Raw genomic sequence first — 21,371 nt, forward strand, 5'->3', positions numbered from 1 at the left:
TGTCTGCATTTTGTCTGTGTGTGTGGTACTTACAGCTCCCTTTATTCATGTAGCGGCTGGCTTAATGACCACTTCATTGAGACCACTTCACTGGGACCACTTCATGGGACCACTTCACTGGGTCCACTTCACTGGGACCATTTCATGGGACCACTTCATGAGACCACTTCACTGGGTCCACTTCATGGGACCACTTCACTGGGACCACTTCATGGGACCATTTCACTGGGACCACTTCACTGGGACCACTTCACTGGGACCACTTCACGGGACCACTTCATGGGACCACTTCACTGGGACCACTTCATGGGACCACTTCACTGGGACCACTTCATGGGACCACTTCACTGGGACCACTTCATGGGACCACTTCATGGGACCACTTCATGGGACCACTTCATGGGACCACTTCACTGGGACCATTTCATGGGACCACTTCATGGGACCACTTCACTGGGACCACTTCATGAGACCACTTCATGAGACCACTTCACTGGGACCACTTCACTGGGACCACTTCATGAGACCACTTCACTGGGACCACTTCACTGGGACCACTTCATGAGACCACTTCATGGGACCACTTCACTGGGTCCACTTCACTGGGACCATTTCATGAGACCACTTCACTGGGACCACTTCACTGGGACCACTTCACTGGGTCCACTTCATGGGTCCACTTCATGGGACCACTTCATGGGACCACTTCACTGGGTCCACTTCACTGGGACCATTTCATGGGACCACTTCATGGGACCACTTCACTGGGACCACTTCATGAGACCACTTCACTGGGACCACTTCACTGGGACCACTTCATGGGACCACTTCACTGGGACCACTTCACTGGGACCACTTCACTGGGACTACTTCATGGGACCACTTCACTGGGACCATTTCATGGGACCACTTCATGGGACCGCTTCAATCAATCCACTATAAGTCCCACTGTCTCCATCAGTCCTTTCTCTTGGAGAAATAGTCCACATATGACCTGATTCCCAACAGAATATTAATTCTGTGACATGCACCATTTAACCTTTAAAGATGTCCTTTCCAGGAAAACTAGGGAGACTGAGGAGGAAGGAGGATGGGGACTGAGGAGGAAGGAGGAGGAGGAGGGGGGACTGAGGAAGGAAGGAGGAGGGGGGAACTGAGGATGGGAGGGGAGGGGGGGGGGGGGGGGGGGAGACTAAGGAGGAGGCGGGGTTGGGGCTATTGGCAAAGAAATGCTGCAATTTACTGAGACAATTTATGTGGAATTGAATTTTCCCAAGAATTGATGTTGTATTATGCATGCCTAGCTCCGTGCTCAAACATACACAGTGATGATTTGCTCTTGTCATCCTCCACAGAGTCTTGGATTGACAGGCAGATACGAGACCAGGAACAAGTAAGTGTCCTCTTGTTTTTTCTGTCTCTCTATCTGGCAGCCACACAATAGGGTAGTGCACTACAATAAGGTAGTGCACTACAATAGGGTAGTGCACTACAATAGCGTAGTGAACTACAATAAGGTAGTGTTGTAGTGCACTACAATAAGGTAGTGCTCTACAATAAGGTAGTGCTCTACAATAGGGTAGTGCACTGCAATAGGGTAGTGTTGTAGTGCACTACAATAGGGTAGTGTCCTAAAATAGAGTAGTGAACTACAATAGGGTAGTGTTGTAGTGCACTACAATAGGGTAGTGTCCTAAAATAGAGTAGTGAACTACAATAGGGTAGTGTTGTAGTGCACTACAATAGGGTAGTGTCCTAAAATAGAGTAGTGAACTACAATAGGGTAGTGTTGCAGTGAACTACAATAAGGTAGTGTCCTAAAATAGAGTAGTGAACTACAATAGGGTATTGCACTACAATAGGATGGTGCCCTACAATAGAGTAGTGAACTACAAAGAGCTGGTAATTACAGTAGAGAGATTTGTATACAACATTCAGGAATTTAATATCGCTGTCTATTTTCCCTCTTACTAAGCAAGCACTCTGTGCATCAGGAAAAGCACTATATAAATCCAATCAGCTGTGAATGGTTTGCTGCTCACCAGGGTTATGAACAAACGCTTCATTCAATGCACCAGCTTTCAGCTATTTTATTTCTAGTTGAACCTGAGCTCACCTTTTTTTTTTGTTCCCACAGTATGCACAGTATTTTATAAGAATGAATAATCTAGCAAAAAATGTGCCTCTTCCTAGATCGTTTAGTCTCACTGCCATGAGCCAATAGGAGCTCTCTGATGGAGTATGAAAGATATTTATGATTGGACATTGTTTTTTTAGGCAACATTGTATCATATAATCCTCCAATCACCTCAGTCCCTACTAATTGTAATACCCATATTATTATTATTATTATTATATTTATTTATTTATTATTTAACCGTTATTTAACTAGGCAAATCAGTTAAGAACAAATTATTATTTACAATGACAGCCTACACTGGCCTAACTCGGACAACGCTGGGCCAATTGTGCGCCGCCTCTCTATGGGACTCCCAATCACGGCCGGTTGTGATACAGCCTGGATGTTATCACTGTAATTCAATTATGGATAGTGAATTACTCAGTATAATATAATTGTTTCCTCATTTGCATATTTTATAATAACTTAATTCCCAGTAACTATAATCATTATTTTCAAATGTTTTTTCATTCTTTGTTTTGTGTCTGGTCTCTGGAGACATTGAATGGTGTTAAACTCCCCATTACAGTGATGGCATTTGCTAGTTAATTAGCCAATCCAACAGCACTGACTGTATGGCGTTAGGTGGATAGGGCTGTTGTGTAACAGTGTCTGGCCTTGGCGGCTTAGTGGCTTTTGCCTGGGGCATGTTGATGGAACATTAGAATACTGTGTTGTGATGCCCAAGGGCTTCCGTAGCCATGGAGATTAATTTGTGTGCTAAATGAGCTTTAGATCCATTGGTGGGGGGGGGGGGTGTTGTGTGAGCACATGTGCGACCATGCTGTACTTTGAGACACAATGTTAGCAGGAGGTTCAGTTTCATTGTACAAGTTGCACAACAAACCAACCAACACATTTTCTCCATCAGGGAATTGACTCTTTCTTCAAGGGCAGCCAAACACTAGGTGACATGTCATGAAAGCCCCTAAACATACACCTATTATTCTATTTTGCTCAAGTCGCTTTTTCAAGGTTAGGATCGAATGCCAGTAGACGGACGCACACAGACAGACACTTGTCAGAGTTGTGGACACGTTCTTCATGTTATGGCTTTTACACATCTTACACGTGTTCTCAATTGAGACTGCATGCAGAATTCTATACAAATATCCCAATAATGCATGCAGAGCAGAATTAGGACTATACCCACTAATTATCAAAATCCATAATAGAGACGTTAAAATTCCACAACCACCTAAAGGACAGCGATTCCCAAACCATCCATCACAAAGCCCAAATCTGCAAGGAGATGAACCTAAAGAAGAGTCCTGTCAACCAGCTAGTCCTGGGGCTCTGTTCACAAACAGACCCCACAGAGCCCCAGGACAGCAACACAATTACACCCAACCAAACCTTCCATCACAAAGTGTTGATCAGTGTGATAGTGTTGATCGGTGTCATAGAGTGTTGATGTGGGTGATAGTGTTGATCTGTGTGATAGAATGTTGATCTGTGTGATTGTGTTGATAGAGTGTTGATCTGTGTGATAGTGTTGATCTGTGTGATAGAGTGTTGATCTGTGTGATCAACACTCTATGATCTGTGTGATAGTGTTGATCTGTGTGATAATGTGTTGATCTGTGTGATAGAGTGTTGATCTGTGTGATAGTATTGATCTGTGTTATAGAGTGTTGATCTGTGTGATAGTGTTGATCTGTGTGATAGTGTTGATCTGTGTGATAGTATTGATCTGTGTGATAGTGTTGATCTGTGTGATAGTGTTGATCTGTGTGATAGAGTGTTGATCTGTGTGATAGTGTTGATCTGTGTGATAGTGTTGATCTGTGTTGACTTGTGTGATAGAGTGTTGATCTGTGTGATAGTGTGTTGATCTGTGTGATAGTGTTTATCTGTGTGATAGTGTTGATCTGTGTGATTGAGTGTTGATCTGTGTGATAGTGTTGATCTGTGCGATAGAGTGTTGATCAGTGTGATAGAGTGTTGATCTGTGTGATAGAGTGTTGATCTGTGTGATAGTGTCGATCAGTGTGATAGTGTGGATCTGTGTGATAGTGTTGATCTGTGTTGATCTGTGTGATAGAGTGTTGATCTGTGTGATAGTGTTGATCTGTGTGATAGTGTTGATCTGTGTTGATCTTGTGTGCTTGTTGAGGTGTCTGAAGATGTGTGTTGCAGCCAGCCAGATGGCTATAGTGTGTGAGATTACTAGATTTACCGGGACAATTTAGGACACTGGATCAATACTACCACACACAAACACACACACACACACACACATACAAAGATACACACACACACACTGACTCCCTGGTTACCTTGTGGGGCTGTTCTCTTGACTCACATCAGGTCATTGATCCAGCAGTCCTCTACACTCTACAGGCTTTTTCACACTCGGCCAGGCAATGGACTGGCAGGCAAAAGACAGTCAACTACTGTGGTGTAGTGTAGCACCATATCTACTGTACCAGGCAAAAGACAGGGAGAACAGCTACTACAGTATTGGCAGTTGAACAAGAGAGCAACGAAGGATCACGTCACAGTGCATGTGTGTGTGTGTGTGTTTGTGTGTGTGTGTGTACGTGCATGGGTGAGAGCATCCGAACGCGCGCATGTGTGTGTGTGTGTGTGTGTGTGTGTGTACGCGCATGTGTGAGAGCATCCGAACGCGCGTGTGTGTGTATGTGCTCGACTGATGTTCTACACACGCTGGTTACAGCACCTGCAGTGAGAGTCAGTAGGGCCCGCGGTGACCATTAAGAAGAAGTACGGTTTCTGCCACTGGGTTGCCATGGTGACAAACCCAACGGCATGAGAGTGCCAGCGTTAGGAAAGACGTAGGGGGACATAGCTAATGGATAGCCAATCAGGTTGTTAAGCTCCTTTCCTGCAGGGGTCTGGAGAACAGAAGTCTGTATCAGTCTTTGTCATCATGCTGTGGTTGAAGAGGGTTGGAGTAGTTCCCTCATCTGTTTTTATTCTTCCTCCCCTCTTCATCCATTCATCTTCTCCCGTCCTTTTCTCTCTTTCCACCACCCCCTGTCTGTGTTTTATGTCTAGTTTTATCTCAGTACATTTGATTGTTTAAAAAAGGACCATTGAGCGCCAGTAGAATAGGAGAGGCCCCGCAGCTATGTGTGTGTGTGTTCAAAATATCACATAATATAAAATGTTCTATTTCCCCATACCCAATCAGCCTACTATGTAGAATGCTATTTACTCCCAATACTTGATGCTTAATTTATTTGAGCACCTCTCATTGAGTGTTATCCATTATGTGGACTTTCAAACTAAATAGTCTGGATGCACAATGTAAGTTCTGATTCATATCTGTTACATTAAAACCTTTTTTCTGAAATTACCAAAAGCCACTTTGAGTTTCTGAATTCACTGCCGACATTGATGCTTTTTTGCACACGCACACGCACGCACACGCACACACACACACACACACACACACACACACACACACACACACACACACACACACACACACACACACACACACACACACACACACACACACACACACACAGCTACCAGCGGGGTTGCAGTGGGGTAGGAATGGACAGTTTTAGTTTTTTAGGCTCAGAGGAGTTTCAGAAAAATAACTGGGAGATTTTAGTGGAGAAGGTGTGTGCCAGACTATCTCAGGGGAAATGGTTGCTGTCCTATATAGGAAGGCTTCTGGTAGCCAACAGCTTGGCCACTTACACCCTGTGTCACAGACTGATAGTGTCACAGCCAGAGGTTTAAAACAGGAGCTTCAAAGGATGCTTGTTCATTCATTCTGGTCAGCACTGGATTCGAGCTGCGGCCTTGTACAGTACCTGCCACTACAAAAAGGTTGACGGGGCCTAGTGGACATTGTCCTAATGTCATGGGTTTCCATCCACAAGCAGCCCAGGGATTGGTATATCATGATGGTCTTAGTGGGATGGAGACAGCGTACAAAACTGCTGAGGAGGGTGGGTCGGCTGGGCCTGGACAAACAGCTGTTCCTCTTGAGGTTGGAGGGGGTTCATTTGACTGGCCTCACCCTTTTTTTTCTATCAGTCTGTCCTTCAAGCTTGACATCCCAGGAAGGCCAGCACACCGACATGGATGTGGTTGTATGAAGAACCACTGTTCCATTAGACCCATCTTACAGTCACAAATGTCGTCTTCAGCCAGCCTGCATTCAAGCCTGCTGGGTGAAGGATGCACAAAGCTAGGGTACATGATGTAGAGCATGAGCAGATCTGTGGAGGAAGCTGAGAGAGAGCTGGGATCGGATCATCCCGCTTGCTTAAACGGGTAGTAACAGAGGTCTCTGAATCCTTCCCAGCAACTTATCGGGCAATGTGTCCAATAACACACGCGCTGATCAGTGGAAGGAGGGCCAAGATTGCGTTGTGCCTCCTCTGAATGTCACTCCTGCTGCGGGAACACTGCGGGAGGGTAAAGGGTGGCTGTTCTTTCAAGACCCCAGAACATGGGGAGTTCACGAAAATGCTATTTCAGAATGTGGGGTGGACATGTCCCCCCTATCCCCAGTGAAAGTTGCACCTCTGATTTTAAAAATAGTCAAGTATGATCACATATATAGTCAAATAAATGCTGCAGTAGCGGTTTTCCCTCCGTTTTGTTTCATAGCGACTAAATGAAGTCAAAGACCTGCGAATCCTATAATGTATCGCCCATTCCACCTCACGCTGCAACACTGCCTGTGTTCAAGGTGCTCATGTGAAGAGCTGAGTGAAAGTTTCATTTTTAGAAGTGCTGTGCACAGGCGTAAAGGTTTGTCTAGTTTACTCAAAACAAAAGTCTACTGAAGTGAGACTTTGTCCTTGTATTTCTCGGGTATTCACATGGTTTTATTCACAAGCTAGGTTGTTTTTCTAGGGAAGACGCTTCTACTAGTCAGACTCAATCTCACTGGCACGAGCATGACTGAAGTGGCGTTACCACGGTAACCGCCCGCCATTAAATGGGAAGTTGAACATTTTTGTCTCATCCTTAATATTTTGGTTAAAAGACTCAGGTCACAAAAAAATTAATGTAATATTATATCACATACTAGTAATACATGTATTGTTTTAGAAACATTACAAAGCATGCTCAACCATTGTTTTGTGTTTTGTGAATTTGTAATTATTTTGTCTGTTCATATAGGGACAGATGTCTGTGGACGTGGTGGGCATGCTCAAGGGGATGCTGGGTAGCAAGGCTGAGGGTTGAGTATGCCTACTACAGGCTGCTGGGGAACCTTAGGCCCCATTGGTACATGGGGGCTTCAGGGGGCGTTGTGCTCTGTCAATGAGGTGGGAGATCAGCACTGTAAAAAAATATTGTGCTAGTTTCACTTAAACCAATTGAGGCAACTATTTGCGTCAGCTTTTTGAGTATTTCCAACATTATATATTTTTACTTTTAATATTTCACAAACTCTAATATATTAAGTCCAGCATAAATAAATGGCTGAGATCCAAGTTAATTTGATCAAATCCAGAGCTGTTGTACATTTAGATATACCTAATCTTTCTGATTGGTTACTTTCTGATTAGTTACTTTCTGATTGGTTACTTTCTGATTAGTTACTTTCTGATTGGTTACTTTCTGATTGGTTACTTTCTGATTGGTTACTTTCTGATTGGTTACTTTCTGATTAGTTACTTTCTGATTGGTTACTTTCATTGATCATGTCTTAGTGTTAAACATGGCTTAATGTATTTCATCGCCTCATCCTTTTTATCCACTTTAGCAGGAATTGTTGAGCGCATTCCACTAATACTGACTGGCAGTAAAGCTGCCAGCATTGCACTGTAGCTTGATGCATTTGCCTCTGTCAAGAGTGGCGCACATGATCTTACCGATGGTGAGAATGGGTGGTCTTATTATTGAATGTCTTGCCTGATGGTTTGATATCCATTCATCATGATCCATTACACCTCATAGCATAACAAACTGTTTGATACTAATATACAAATGTGCTTTTCGTTCTTCAAACATGCAAAAGTTTTGTAAAGTTAAAAAAACTGAAAATAGAGAAAAACTGAAAATAGAACCACATGGCAAGTTGTTGGATGAACTTCGAATTCTTAAGTTAAAAGGAAATATTATGAAAATGTAGTAAGTTGAACACAATTTTCCTTATAGTTGTTTTTACACACAAATAGTTGTTTAGATTAGGCATTTATCTTGTGTTGAATTCTGTTTGTATTTTTTTTAGAGGGGGGGGGGGTTGAACAAGTGAAGTAGAGTAAAGTACTAATTATATTCAAGTAAAGATAACAACTTCAAAATAACAATGTTTTCAAGTATAATTTACTAAGCACCCGAATAATTTTTGATGTTGTGGAGTTTTTTAAAACCCTGTTTACCATGTTTTCTCTTACTCACTTCATTTTTGAGCATTTATCTGAGGGCTGAATGCTGATGTGATGTACTGTAGTGTGGGATCCTGATCCCATAAAGAGGATTCATTAAAGTTCTTTCGTTTCTCTGTGTAATGGTTACTTTCTGATGTTCAGCCTGTCACTGACACTACATAGGCAGCGTTTTAAAGTGGTAAAATAATTGTTCGGATCTGACTGGAAATCACTCCCTTTTGTTTTTGGAAAATTACAGTTACTTTTCTGTTCACATTCTCATGGCAACTTTCTTCTCCTTTTTTTTTGTCCTCTGAAGAGAGAGAGAAAGGTATGGGTGGTGTTACGTACATGGCTGTGCATTTATAGCTAAAGAAACACCTGTTCCCTACTCAACAACGTGTGTGTATGTTCCTTGTTTGTGTTTTATGTGCACATGTCTCCCGGTAGTCATTCCTCTGCCTCACAGGAACGTAATCATTCCATTCCACCCACACACACCGACAAAACCATACATCAATGAACATCTGGGTCGTGATCAAGCAATCACACTGTGGGAATCCAATATGAAATCACCTCCACACCGAGACACAAAGATAGATAAAAGAGTAAACACATTAGAAAGGGATTTAGAGATAGACAAGGAAAGTAAACGAAACAAACTAGAGTGTAAGAAAGAAAAAGAGAAAACCGTTTAATGAGAAAGAAACTAAGGTGCTTGTCTATGGTGCTATTGACGTAGTTGCTGTTTTCATCCTGTCTTTACAAACTACCAAGCTACCAAGGTTTTTATCATGCACTTTGGCTCAAGGAGTGTGTTCCAGATGACAGCCTCTTCCCTATATAGTGCACTACACTCTTCCAAAAGGGTTCTTTGGTTGTCCCCATAGGAGAAGCCTTTTTTTGGTTCCAGGTAGAACCCTCTTTGGTTCCAGGTAGCACTCATATGGGTTCCATGTAGAACCCTCTGGAAAGGGTTCTACATGGAACCCAAAAGGGCACAACCTTGAACCAAAAATGTTTCTGTAAAGGGTTCTCCTATGGGGACAGTCGAAGAACCCTTTTAGGTTCTAGATAACACCTTTTTTTTTTTCTAAGAGTGTACTTTTGACCAGATCTGATGTAGTGCACTATGTAGGGTACATTTTGTGCCAAAGGATGTGTCAAGATACTTTTAAACTCACTGCTGTAACTTCTCCCAAACAATTCAAATGATAACAGGATGCTCTTTATGAGACAGTTTTTAACATGATTGCCTTGTTGTCTGGTGTGTATTCCTCTCAACAGATTATATAAATGCATGCTTATTAATCATTATCATACTGAGAGAAGAGACGTGTTCTTGCATTATTCATTCTAAAACACATAGAGGAGACAGTCACAAACATCCTTTAAGCTTGACTTGCGCTCTGAATGGGATTTGAAGAGAAAACCCTTATTCTCTGTTATTACGTATTTACTCGTCTAGTGAAAAAATGAGGCCTCTGTAGTCATTAATGAGCTGTTATGTTCTGGAGTGAAGTGTGAAAGGCATTACGCTTTGTCCCAAATGGCACCCTATTCTCTATACACCCTATTCCCTATACACCCTATTCTCTATACACCCTATTCCCTATACACCCTATTCTGTATACACCCTATTCCCTATACAGTGCCCATAGGGCTCTGGTCAAAAGTATTGCACTATAAAGGGAATAGGGTGTCTTATTGGATGCAACCATTATGCATGAGTAAACTGGGTCTCATTGGGAAGTGTTGTAACAATCAAACTCATGATGTGAAGTGTTGTATCAGTCAAACTCATGATGTGAAGTGTTGTATCAGTCAAACTCATTATGTGAAGTATCAGTCAAACTCAGGATGTGAAGAATCAGTCAAACTCATGATGTGAAGTGTTGTATCAGTTAAACTCATTATGTGAAGTGTTGTATCAGTCAAACTCATTATGTGAAGATTCAGTCAAACTCAGGATGTGAAGAATCAGTCAAACTCATGATGTGAAGTATCAATCAAACTCATGATGTGAAGTATCAGTCAAACTCATGATGTGAAGTATCAATCAAACTCATGATGTGAAGTGTTGTATCAGTCAAACTCATGATGTGAAGTGTTGTATCAGTTAAACTCATAATGTGAAGTGTTGTATCAGTTAAACTCATGATGTGAAGTGTTGTATCAGTCAAACTCATGATGTGAAGTATCAGTTAAACTCATGATGTGAAGTATCAATCAAAGTCATAATGTGAAGTGTTTTATCAGTTAAACTCATAATGTGAAGTGTTTTATCAGTCAAACTCATGATGTGAAGTATCAGTCAAACTCATAATGTGAAGTGTTGTATCAGTTAAACTCATAATGTGAAGTGTTGTATCAGTTAAACTCATAATGTGAAGTATCAGTCAAACTCATTATGTGAAGTGTTGTATCAGTTAAACTCATAATGTGAAGTGTTGTATCAGTTAAACTCATAATGTGAAGTATCAGTTAAACTCATAATGTGAAGTGTTGTATCAGTCAAACTCATGATGTGAAGTGTTGTATCAGTTAAACTCATGATGTGAAGTGTTGTATCAGTTAAACTCATTATGTGAAGTGTTGTATCAGTCAAACTCATGATGTGAAGTATCAGTCAAACTCAGGATGTGAAGAATCAGTCAAACTCATGATGTGAAGTGTTGTATCAGTTAAACTCATGATGTGAAGTATCAGTCAAACTCATGATGTGAAGTGTTGTATCAGTCAAACTCATGATGTGAAGTATCAGTCAAACTCATGATGTGAAGTATCAATCAAACTCATGATGTGAAGTGTTGTATCAGTCAAACTCATGATGTGAAGTGTTGTATCAGTCAAACTCATGATGTGAAGTATCAGTTAAACTCATGATGTGAAGAATCAGTTAAACTCATGATGTGAAGTGTTGTATCAGTCAAACTCATGATGTGAAGTATCAGTCAAACTCATGATGTGAAGTATCAATCAAACTCATGATGTGAAGTGTTGTATCAGTCAAACTCATGATGTGAAGTGTTGTATCAGTCAAACTCATGATGTGAAGTATCAGTCAAACTCATGATGTGAAGTATCAGTCAAACTCATGATGTGAAGTATCAGTCAAAGTCATGATGTGAAGTGTTGTATCAGTCAAACTCATAATGTGAAGTGTTGTATCAGTCAAACTCATGATGTGAAGTATCAGTCAAAGTCATGATGTGAAGTGTTGTATCAGTTAAACTCATGATGTGAAGTGTTGTATCAGTCAAACTCATGATGTGAAGTGTTGTATCAGTCAAACTCATGATGTGAAGTATCAGTCAAACTCATGATGTGAAGTATCAATCAAACTCATGATGTGAAGTATCAATCAAACTCATTATGTGAAGTGTTGTATCAGTTAAACTCATTATGTGAAGTGTTGTATCAGTCAAACTCATGATGTGAAGTATCAGTCAAACTCATGATGTGAAGTGTTGTATCAGTCAAACTCATGATGTGAAGTATCAGTCAAACTCATGATGTGAAGTATCAATCAAACTCATGATGTGAAGTATCAATCAAACTCATGATGTGAAGTGTTGTATCAGTTAAACTCATGATGTGAAGTGTTGTATCAGTTAAACTCATAATGTGAAGTATCAGTCAAACTCATAATGTGAAGTATCAGTCAAACTCATTATGTGAAGTGTTGTATCAGTTAAACTCCTGATGTGAAGTATCAGTCAAACTCATTATGTGAAGTGTTGTATCAGTCAAACTCATAATGTGAAGTATCAGTCAAACTCATAATGTGAAGTATCAGTCAAACTCATAATGTGAAGTATCAGTCAAACTCATAATGTGAAGTGTTGTATCAGTCAAACTCATGATGTGAAGTATCAGTCAAACTCATAATGTGAAGTATCAGTCAAACTCATAATGTGAAGTATCAGTCAAACTCATGATGTGAAGTGTTGTATCAGTTAAACTCATGATGTGAAGTGTTGTATCAGTTAAACTCATAATGTGAAGTGTTTTATCAGTTAAACTCATGATGTGAAGTATCAGTCAAACTCATAATGTGAAGTGTTGTATCAGTCAAACTCATTATGTGAAGTGTTGTATCAGTTAAACTCATGATGTGAAGTGTTGTATCAGTTAAACTCATGATGTGAAGTGTTGTATCAGTTAAACTCATAATGTGAAGTGTTTTATCAGTTAAACTCATGATGTGAAGTATCAGTCAAACTCATAATGTGAAGTGTTGTATCAGTCAAACTCATTATGTGAAGTATCAGTCAAACTCATAATGTGAAGTATCAGTTAAACTCATGATGTGAAGTGTTGTATCAGTTAAACTCATAATGTGAAGTGTTTTATCAGTTAAACTCATGATGTGAAGTATCAGTCAAACTCATAATGTGAAGTGTTGTATCAGTCAAACTCATTATGTGAAGTATCAGTCAAACTCATAATGTGAAGTATCAGTTAAACTCATGATGTGAAGTGTTGTATCAGTTAAACTCATGATGTGAAGTGTTGTATCAGTTAAACTCATGATGTGAAGAATCAGTCAAACTCAGGATGTGAAGAATCAGTCAAACTCATGATGTGAAGTGTTGTATCAGTTAAACTCATAATGTGAAGTATCAGTCAAACTCATAATGTGAAGTGTTGTATCAGTCAAAGTCATAATGTGAAGTGTTGTATCAGTTAAACTCATAATGTGAAGTATCAGTCAAACTCATGATGTGAAGTATCAGTCAAACTCATGATGTGAAGTGTTGTATCAGTCAAAGTCATAATGTGAAGTGTTGTATCAGTTAAACTCATAATGTGAAGTATCAGTCAAACTCATAATGTGAAGTGTTGTATCAGTCAAACTCATGATGTGAAGTATCAGTCAAACTCATGATGTGAAGTGTTGTATCAGTTAAACTCATAATGTGAAGTGTTGTATCAGTTAAACTCATGATGTGAAGTATCAGTCAAACTCATGATGTGAAGTGTTGTATCAGTTAAACTCATAATGTGAAGTGTTGTATCAGTTAAACTCATGATGTGAAGTGTTGTATCAGTTAAACTCATAATGTGAAGTATCAGTCAAACTCATAATGTGAAGTGTTGTATCAGTCAAACTCATGATGTGAAGTATCAGTCAAACTCATGATGTGAAGTATCAGTCAAACTCATGATGTGAAGTATCAGTCAAACTCATGATGTGAAGTATCAGTCAAACTCATGATGTGAAGTGTTGTATCAGTCAAACTCATGATGTGAAGTGTTGTATCAGTTAAACTCATGATGGGCTGAAGACTTTCTTATGGTCACAATCTACATGAGATGAGGCCGATCTGGCGTGCCGAGCGGTCAGATAAGCTCTCTCTCGGCGGAAGTGCGTGCTTGCCTGCTTGTGTGTGTGTGTGTTTGAGAGGTCAGTTTAAGAGGATTAAGTACCCTAACCCTCTTCTCTGGGGAACCTCCATGACCTCCAGTCTGAGTGATGGCCCTGGGGTCAACCGACCATGACCTTTGACCTGTATACTATTCCAAACTTCTCAGAGGAACAAAGCCACCCTCGCGCTTCAGCCCCTCGCCCCAAAACGGTGTACGTCTCTCTCTCTCTCTCTCTCTCTCTCTCTCTCTCTCTCTCTCTCTCTCTCTCTCTCTCTCTCTCTCTCTCTCTCTCTCTCTCTCTCTCTCTCTCTCTCTCTCTCTCTCTCTCTCTCTCTCTCTCTCTCTCTCTCTCTCTCATGTCACCTCATGTTTGTGTGTGTAATGCATGTGTTTGGGGTCACAGCTCAAGAGTTTCCCTAGAGGAGCGAGAGGTCAGAGAGGGTGACATAGGTCTGAAATGGCCGACCACCCTCTCCTAATTCTCAGTCTAGATTTTGCTTTTCAAATAGTTCGATCTGAGGTGAATTTATTGGAGAGCTACTCTATACTACTGTATTTCTATACACATTTTGAATAAAATGTATAGAAGCTGCCAGAAGCCAGTTGCCAGTATTGAATAAAACTGACAGAAAAAACATTATTATCCATTTTTTTCAACTTCTCTTTGTTTTAGCCAATGTCCACAGCTGGCCTTGCTGACAGCTTTCTCTTAGCAGTGATCTATTACTGGTAGTCAAGGTTATTTACTTGGAGCTGAATGCACATCAACACCATAAGCAGCTTTTTTAAAGAAACACGAAACATGAATGGAGGCTATTCATATCTCATAGAGTATCACCCTGTGACTGTAGCCTAAAATATATCTCAAAGACACCGGGTGAAGACTAGCTCTTTAGATGAGTGGTGTGACTATGGCAACCGTCATATTCCTCTGCTCTTTTGTCCCAGATGAGGCCAGAATGTTCTCATCTTCTTCAGGCAGTGTTTCCCGCTTGCTGACATCACTCTCTCTCTCTCTCTTTCTCCCTCCTTTTCTTTACCTCTCCTTTCTCTCGCTTTCTCTTTCCCTCCCTTTCTGTCTCTCTCTCTCTTTCCCCTTTTCTTTACCTCTCCTGTCTCTCGCTTTCTCTTTCATTCCCTTTCTCTCTCTCTCTCTCTCTCTCTCTTTCTCCCTACATTATCTGGGAAGCTAATTCATCGCAGCTCATAAGTAGCAGAATCCATCGTAATTTGCTAGCTACGTTGTTACCTACATTAGCCTGTCAAGCTAATTCAAAGAGCAGGACATCGGAACACATACACCCCCCCCCCCGCCCTCCTCAGCTCTTCCTACCTGTTGCCTTTCAATGGGAACCATGGAAACAGCGGAACGATTCATCATTTTACAAATCCCTTTTTTTCCCGAATTTTATTTTACTGATTCGAAAGTCATGATTAGTTTTTCCAAGTGACTCGTTCATTTGACCTGCTGGCCGCAACGAATTCTACAGCAGGATTAATATCTGCTTCTCCTCAGACCACTAACTGTCTGTCATGTGCGCACAGAGAAAATAGATTATACTGCGGGCAGCACAGAGAAGAAAAAATACATGATGCAAGAATGAATACGATCAATTGATTATTGAATGTTATTGATGGACACAGCTAGACCTCGTTTCAAAGGTATCAATAAAAAAAAAATCATTTTTGTATGGCTAGCAATCAACAAATGTACATTGTTTGAAGCACCCTTGTCTAAGTCCCAGTCACAAATGTCAGCTCCAATAAGCCCCGTGTGGTTGCTTGTAGAATCATTCAGTGAGTTTAGAATCAGTTTTCAATTTGTCGTTGGCCGGTGGGTGGTTCTGCGGTTCAAGACATTACTGAATGAAATTAACAAAATGAGTCTAAACATTCTTTATTTTGACTGAACGAGTTGAAAAGTTCTTCCTTTATTCCAATAGAGCTCACTAGCTTGTAGTCCTAATAACCAGACATGAGTTACCTCTGGCTCGTTCAGCCATTCCAATGAGGAAATGAATGGGGTTTGGGATAACTAGAAAGTCTGACACAGGAAAGTGTGTGTGTGTGTGTGTGTGTGTGTGTGTAAGGCACTGCATGTCTTCTGCTTCACCCACATGGACTCTCTTACACCACAATTGTTTGTCGTTACATGTATGAACTATCAACAATAATCACAACAATAAATGGCAAACTATGAAGTCGGAGGTTAACACAGGCTCAGGTGTCGCACCCTGATCTGTTTCACCTGTCCTCGTTATGGTCTCCACCCCCTCCAGGTGTCGCTTATTTTCCCCAGTGTATTTATCCCTGTGTTTCCTGTCTCTCTGTACCAGTGTATTTATCCCTGTGTTCCATGTCTCTCTGTGCCAGTGTATTTATCCCTGTGTTCCCTGTCTCTCTGTACCCGTGTATTTATCCCTGTGTTCCCTGTCTCTCTGTGCCAGTGTATTTATCCCTGTGTTTCCTGGTTTCAACCTTACCTGGTTGTATGCTCCCCGTAGCCAGGCCAGTGCGGTGAGGTGGAATAGCCCGCACTGGGCTGTGCTAGTGAACAGGGGACACCATGCGTAAAGCAGGTGCCATATACGCCGGCCCGAGGAGACGCACTGGAGACCATATGCGTAGAGCCGGCTTCATGGCACCTGGCTCGATGCCCACTCTAGCCCGGCCGGTACGAGGAGCTGGAATGTACCGCACCGGGCTGTGCACACGCACCAGGGACACTGTGTGCTCCAACGCATAACACGGTGCCTGCCCGGTTTCTCTCTCTCTCCGCTAAGCACAGGAAGTTGGCGCAGGTCTCCTACCTGACTTCGCCACACTCCCTGTGTGCCACCCCCCAAGACATTTTTTGGGGCTGCCTCTCGGGCTTCCAGCCGCGCTGCCTCCTCATACCAGCGCCTCTTGGCCTTCGCTGTCTCCGGCTCTGCCTTGGGACGGTGATATTCACCCGGCTGTTCCCATGGTCCCTTACCGTCTAATATCTCCTCCCAAGTCCAGGAGTCTTGTGTTCGCTGCTGCCGCTGCCCGTTACCACGCCGCTTGGTCCTTGGTTGCTGGGTGATTCTGTCACGATCGTCGTATGGAGTAGACCAAAGCACAGCGTGGTTAGAATACATTCTTCCTTATTTAATGAAGAACACGAAGAACACTTAAACAAAAACAACAAAACGAATAAGACGACCGTGACCGCTATATAAACAATGTGCTAACGTGCAACATAACATAGACAATAACCCACAAAATACCCAAAGAAGATGGCTGCCTAAATATAGTTCCCAATCAGAGACAACGATAAACACCTGCATCTAATTGAGAACCAATCGAGGCAACTATAGACCTACATAAACACCTAGATGGAAACAACCCCTTAAATCTACAAAACCCCTAGACAGTACAAACACCCTAGATGAGACAAAAACACACATACCACCCTCGTCACACCCTGACCTAACCAAAATATAGAAAGAAAACAAAGAATACTCAGGTCAGGGTGTGACAGTACTTCTGCCTTTGCTGTTCTCTTTTTGAATTAGTCCCCCAGTTTTGACCCTTGCCTGTTTCTGGACTCTGTGCTTGCTTGACCATTCTGCTTGCCTTGACCACCAGTCTGTCTGCCACTCTGTACCTGCCTGCTTGACCATTCTGCCTGCCTTGACCACCAGTCTGTCTACCAACTATGTACTGTACCTCCTAGACTCTGATCCCTCCAGCTTGACCATTCTGCCTGCTTTGACCACCAGTCTGTCTCCCACTCTGTACCTCCTAGACTCTGATCCCTCCAGCTTGACCATTCTGCCTGCTTTGACCACCAGCCTATCTGCCACTATGTACCTCCTGGACTCTGATCTGGTTTTGACCTTTTTGCCTGTCCATGACCATTCTCTTGTCTACACCTTTTGGATTGATAAACATTGTAAGACTCCAACCCTCTGCCTCCTGGGTCTGCAACTGCCTTGTGTCATGATATCAGGAGATGTTCTACGTTTTGTTCTATGACATCATATCGGTCAGTTAACATGACCTTTATGAATTTGGTTGTTTTGATTACATTAATGCTTCCAAATTCACAAAAAGTGACGTTAACTGATGAATATTATCCCATAGAATTAAACATATAAGATTTCCTAAGCTGGTGTTTACCACTGACCTTATTTAGGCTTTTTTCCAAAAACCAGAAAAAAAACCCATTAAGTTCTCCTTAGGCTTTGGCCAATGAGCCATGGCGGAGTTAGTGCCTACAAAATGGCCCCGTTACTATTCATTTCTATTGACCCTTTGCTAAGCCCCGCCTCAGAATTTTGTGCAACCAAGCCCAGTGCTCCGATGGTAGCAACTGTCGCTAACCATGCTCGAGTGCCACACTTCAGACAAAAATCCATGAAAGCCAATGAGGTCAAAGGCAAAAACAGAGTTTTCAGCAAAAAAGTACATGTTTAAATGGCTAACTAATTGAACAATGGTAGAAGGTGTACATGCAACTGTGATTCCTGAATTGCAGAGCCTATTTTTTAAATCATAAATTACACTTTTGTTGCATCGTTTGCTAACTGACTAGATTCATTGCCATTTTAAACATTGCTAATGCCAGCTAGCTAGCCAGCTATTATAACTTGTCCTCTCCAAATGTATGTTAGCTAGCTAAGGTAGCTCTATAAGGAATATAACTCTTATCTGCTGTCGACATCAGGATACAATTTGAGAGTACTAGATAGCTCCAAAAGTGGTTAGCTTTGGCTGCATTCAGCGTAATCCAGTGGCTAGCCACACAACAAACATAATTGTATCAGGTTCCTGTGAAGGAATGAAATTGCTTTCACCAGTTTCATATTAGATCCCTGATTACCTCTATCTACCCGTTGCTAACGTGTGTGTGTGTGTGTAAGTATGTGTGTCACATCAAGTTACAGAGGAAAATTGCAGTCTGTGGCCGCTGACGGTTTCCCAAGGCTCCCAGCAGGGCGTCTGATCTATCAAAGGACCCCACTTTGATGACACGATGGACAGTTACCAACTAATCACGACTCAGACTGCTGGCTGCAAGGGCAGGGGGGTGGCGTGTGTGTACAAAACCCTGTCCTATCTGTCTGAATGATAGCACTTTACCAGTGATACTGTACTGCAGGTCAATTCCAATGAATGCCACATTCTATATTAGTCATAAAGAGAAACCAGTTGGAACTGGACGTCTCCCTAGTGACATACTCTATGACATCAATACTCTATGAAATCAATACTCTATGACATCAATATACTATGACATCAATACTCTATGACATCAATAGTCTATGACATCAATACACTTGTTGTTTGCTGGTATTAAATCAAATCAAATCAAATTTTATTTGTCACATACACATGGTTAGCAGATGTTAATGCGAGTGTAGCGAAATGCTTGTGCTTCTAGTTCCGACAATGCAGTAATAACCAACAAGTAATCTAACTAACAATTCCAAAACTACTGTCTTATACACAGTGTAAGGGGATAAAGAATATGTACATAAGGATATATGAATGAGTGATGGTACAGAGCAGCATAGGCAAGATACAGTAGATGGTATCGAGTACAGTATATACATGAGGTGAGTATGTAAACAAAGTGGCATGGTTAAAGTGGCTAGTGATACATTTATTACATAAGGATGCAGTCGATGATATAGAGTACAGTATATATGTATGCATATGAGATGAATAATGTAGGGTAAGTAACATTATATAAGGTAGCATTGTTTAAAGTGGCTAGTGATATATTTACATAATTTCCCATCAATTCCCATTATTAAAGTGGTTGGAGTTGAGTCAGTGTCAATGTCAGTGTGTTGGCAGCAGCCACTCAATATTAGTGGTGGCTGTTTAACAGTGTGATGGCCTTGAGATAGAAGCTGTTTTTCAGTCTCTCGGTCCCAGCTTTGATGCACCTGTACTGACCTCGCCTTCTGGATGATAGCGGGGTGAACAGGCAGTGGATTTGCTTATGATATAGTGCACACAGATGGTATTGTGTGTGTGTGTAAGTGTGTACACAGAGACAGGGACAAGGACCTGACTATAACCAGCCTACTGATACTGACACACAGACAGCTAGACAGGTCCTTCCTGCCTGGGCATTAACCTGCTGGTACACAGCTAGACAGGTCCTTCCTGCCTGGGAGTTAACCTGCTGGTACTGACACACAGCTAGACAGGTCCTTCCTGCCTGGGAATCAACCTGTTGATGGGAGAGATGGGAAAGAAATCCATTTGAATCGCTGTACATTCACTTTATAGTCATTAAAAGTATTCTAAGAAAAAACAAGGAGAGGATCTCATTTATTCACATTTAATAACATTGAAGACATTTCTGCATTATGACAATGGTCAACAAACGCATTCCTGCTTGGGTTCAATATTATCATTCTTTGTTAGTCACTTAGTGGGAGCGTTTAGATTGTGGTTGGAGTGTGTGTGTGTTACCCTATATACAGTAGCATCTCAGCTGTATGCAGTGCAAATAAGATCCGTCTTATTTACAATCTCATTATTTTACTGTCATGGTGTTGGCCGACAGCTTACTGAATCAATGCCACACACACACAGACACACAGACACAGACAGACACAGACACAGACACAGACACACACAGACACACACAGACACAGACACACACAGACACACACACACACACACACATACACACACACACACACACACACACACACACACACACACACACACACACACACACACATGCACACATGCACCCGCTCATTGTAGATTAGGCAGCTGTTTCTACAGATAAGCAAGAGAATGGAGATGAGCTAGAGAACAACAGGTTCTATCCCCTTCTCTCCCCTTCTCTCCTCTCCCCTTCTCTCCCATTCTCGCCTCTCCACTTCGCTCCCCTTCTCTCCTCTCCCCTTCTCTCCTCTCCCTTTCTCTCCCCTTCTCTCTCTCTCCTCTCCTCACCTCTCCCCTTCTATCCTCTCCCCTTCTCTCCCCTTCTCTCCTCTCCAATTCTCTCCCCTTCTCACCTCTCCTCTTCTCTCCTCTCCCCTTCTCTCCTCACCCCTTCTCTCCTCACCCCTTCTCTCCCCTTCTCTCCTCTCCCCTTCTCTCCCATTCTCTCCCCTTCTCTCCCCTTCTCTCCAATTCTCTCCTCTCCCCTTCTCTCCAATTCTCTCCTCTCCACTTTTCTCCTCTCCCTTTCTCTCCCCTTCTTTCCTCTCCTCTCCCCTTCTCTCTCTCCTCTCCCCTCCTCTCCCCTTCTCTCTCTCCTCTCCCCTTCTCACCCATTGTCTCCTCTCCTCTCCCCTTCTCTCCTCTCCCCTGCTCTCCTCTCCCCTCCTCTCCCCTTCTCTCCTCTCTTCTTCTCTCCTCTCCCCTGCTCTCCCCTTCTATCCTCTCCCCTTCTCTCCTCTCCCCTACTCTCCTCTCCATTTCTATCCTGTCCCCTTCTCTCCTCTTCTCTCCTCTCCTCTCCTCTCTCCTTCTCTCTCTCCTCTCCCCTTCTCTCCTCTCCCTCTCCA

This window comes from Oncorhynchus mykiss, chromosome 20 (assembly GCF_013265735.2).
Source record: "Oncorhynchus mykiss isolate Arlee chromosome 20, USDA_OmykA_1.1, whole genome shotgun sequence".
Classification (NCBI taxonomy): domain Eukaryota; kingdom Metazoa; phylum Chordata; class Actinopteri; order Salmoniformes; family Salmonidae; genus Oncorhynchus; species Oncorhynchus mykiss.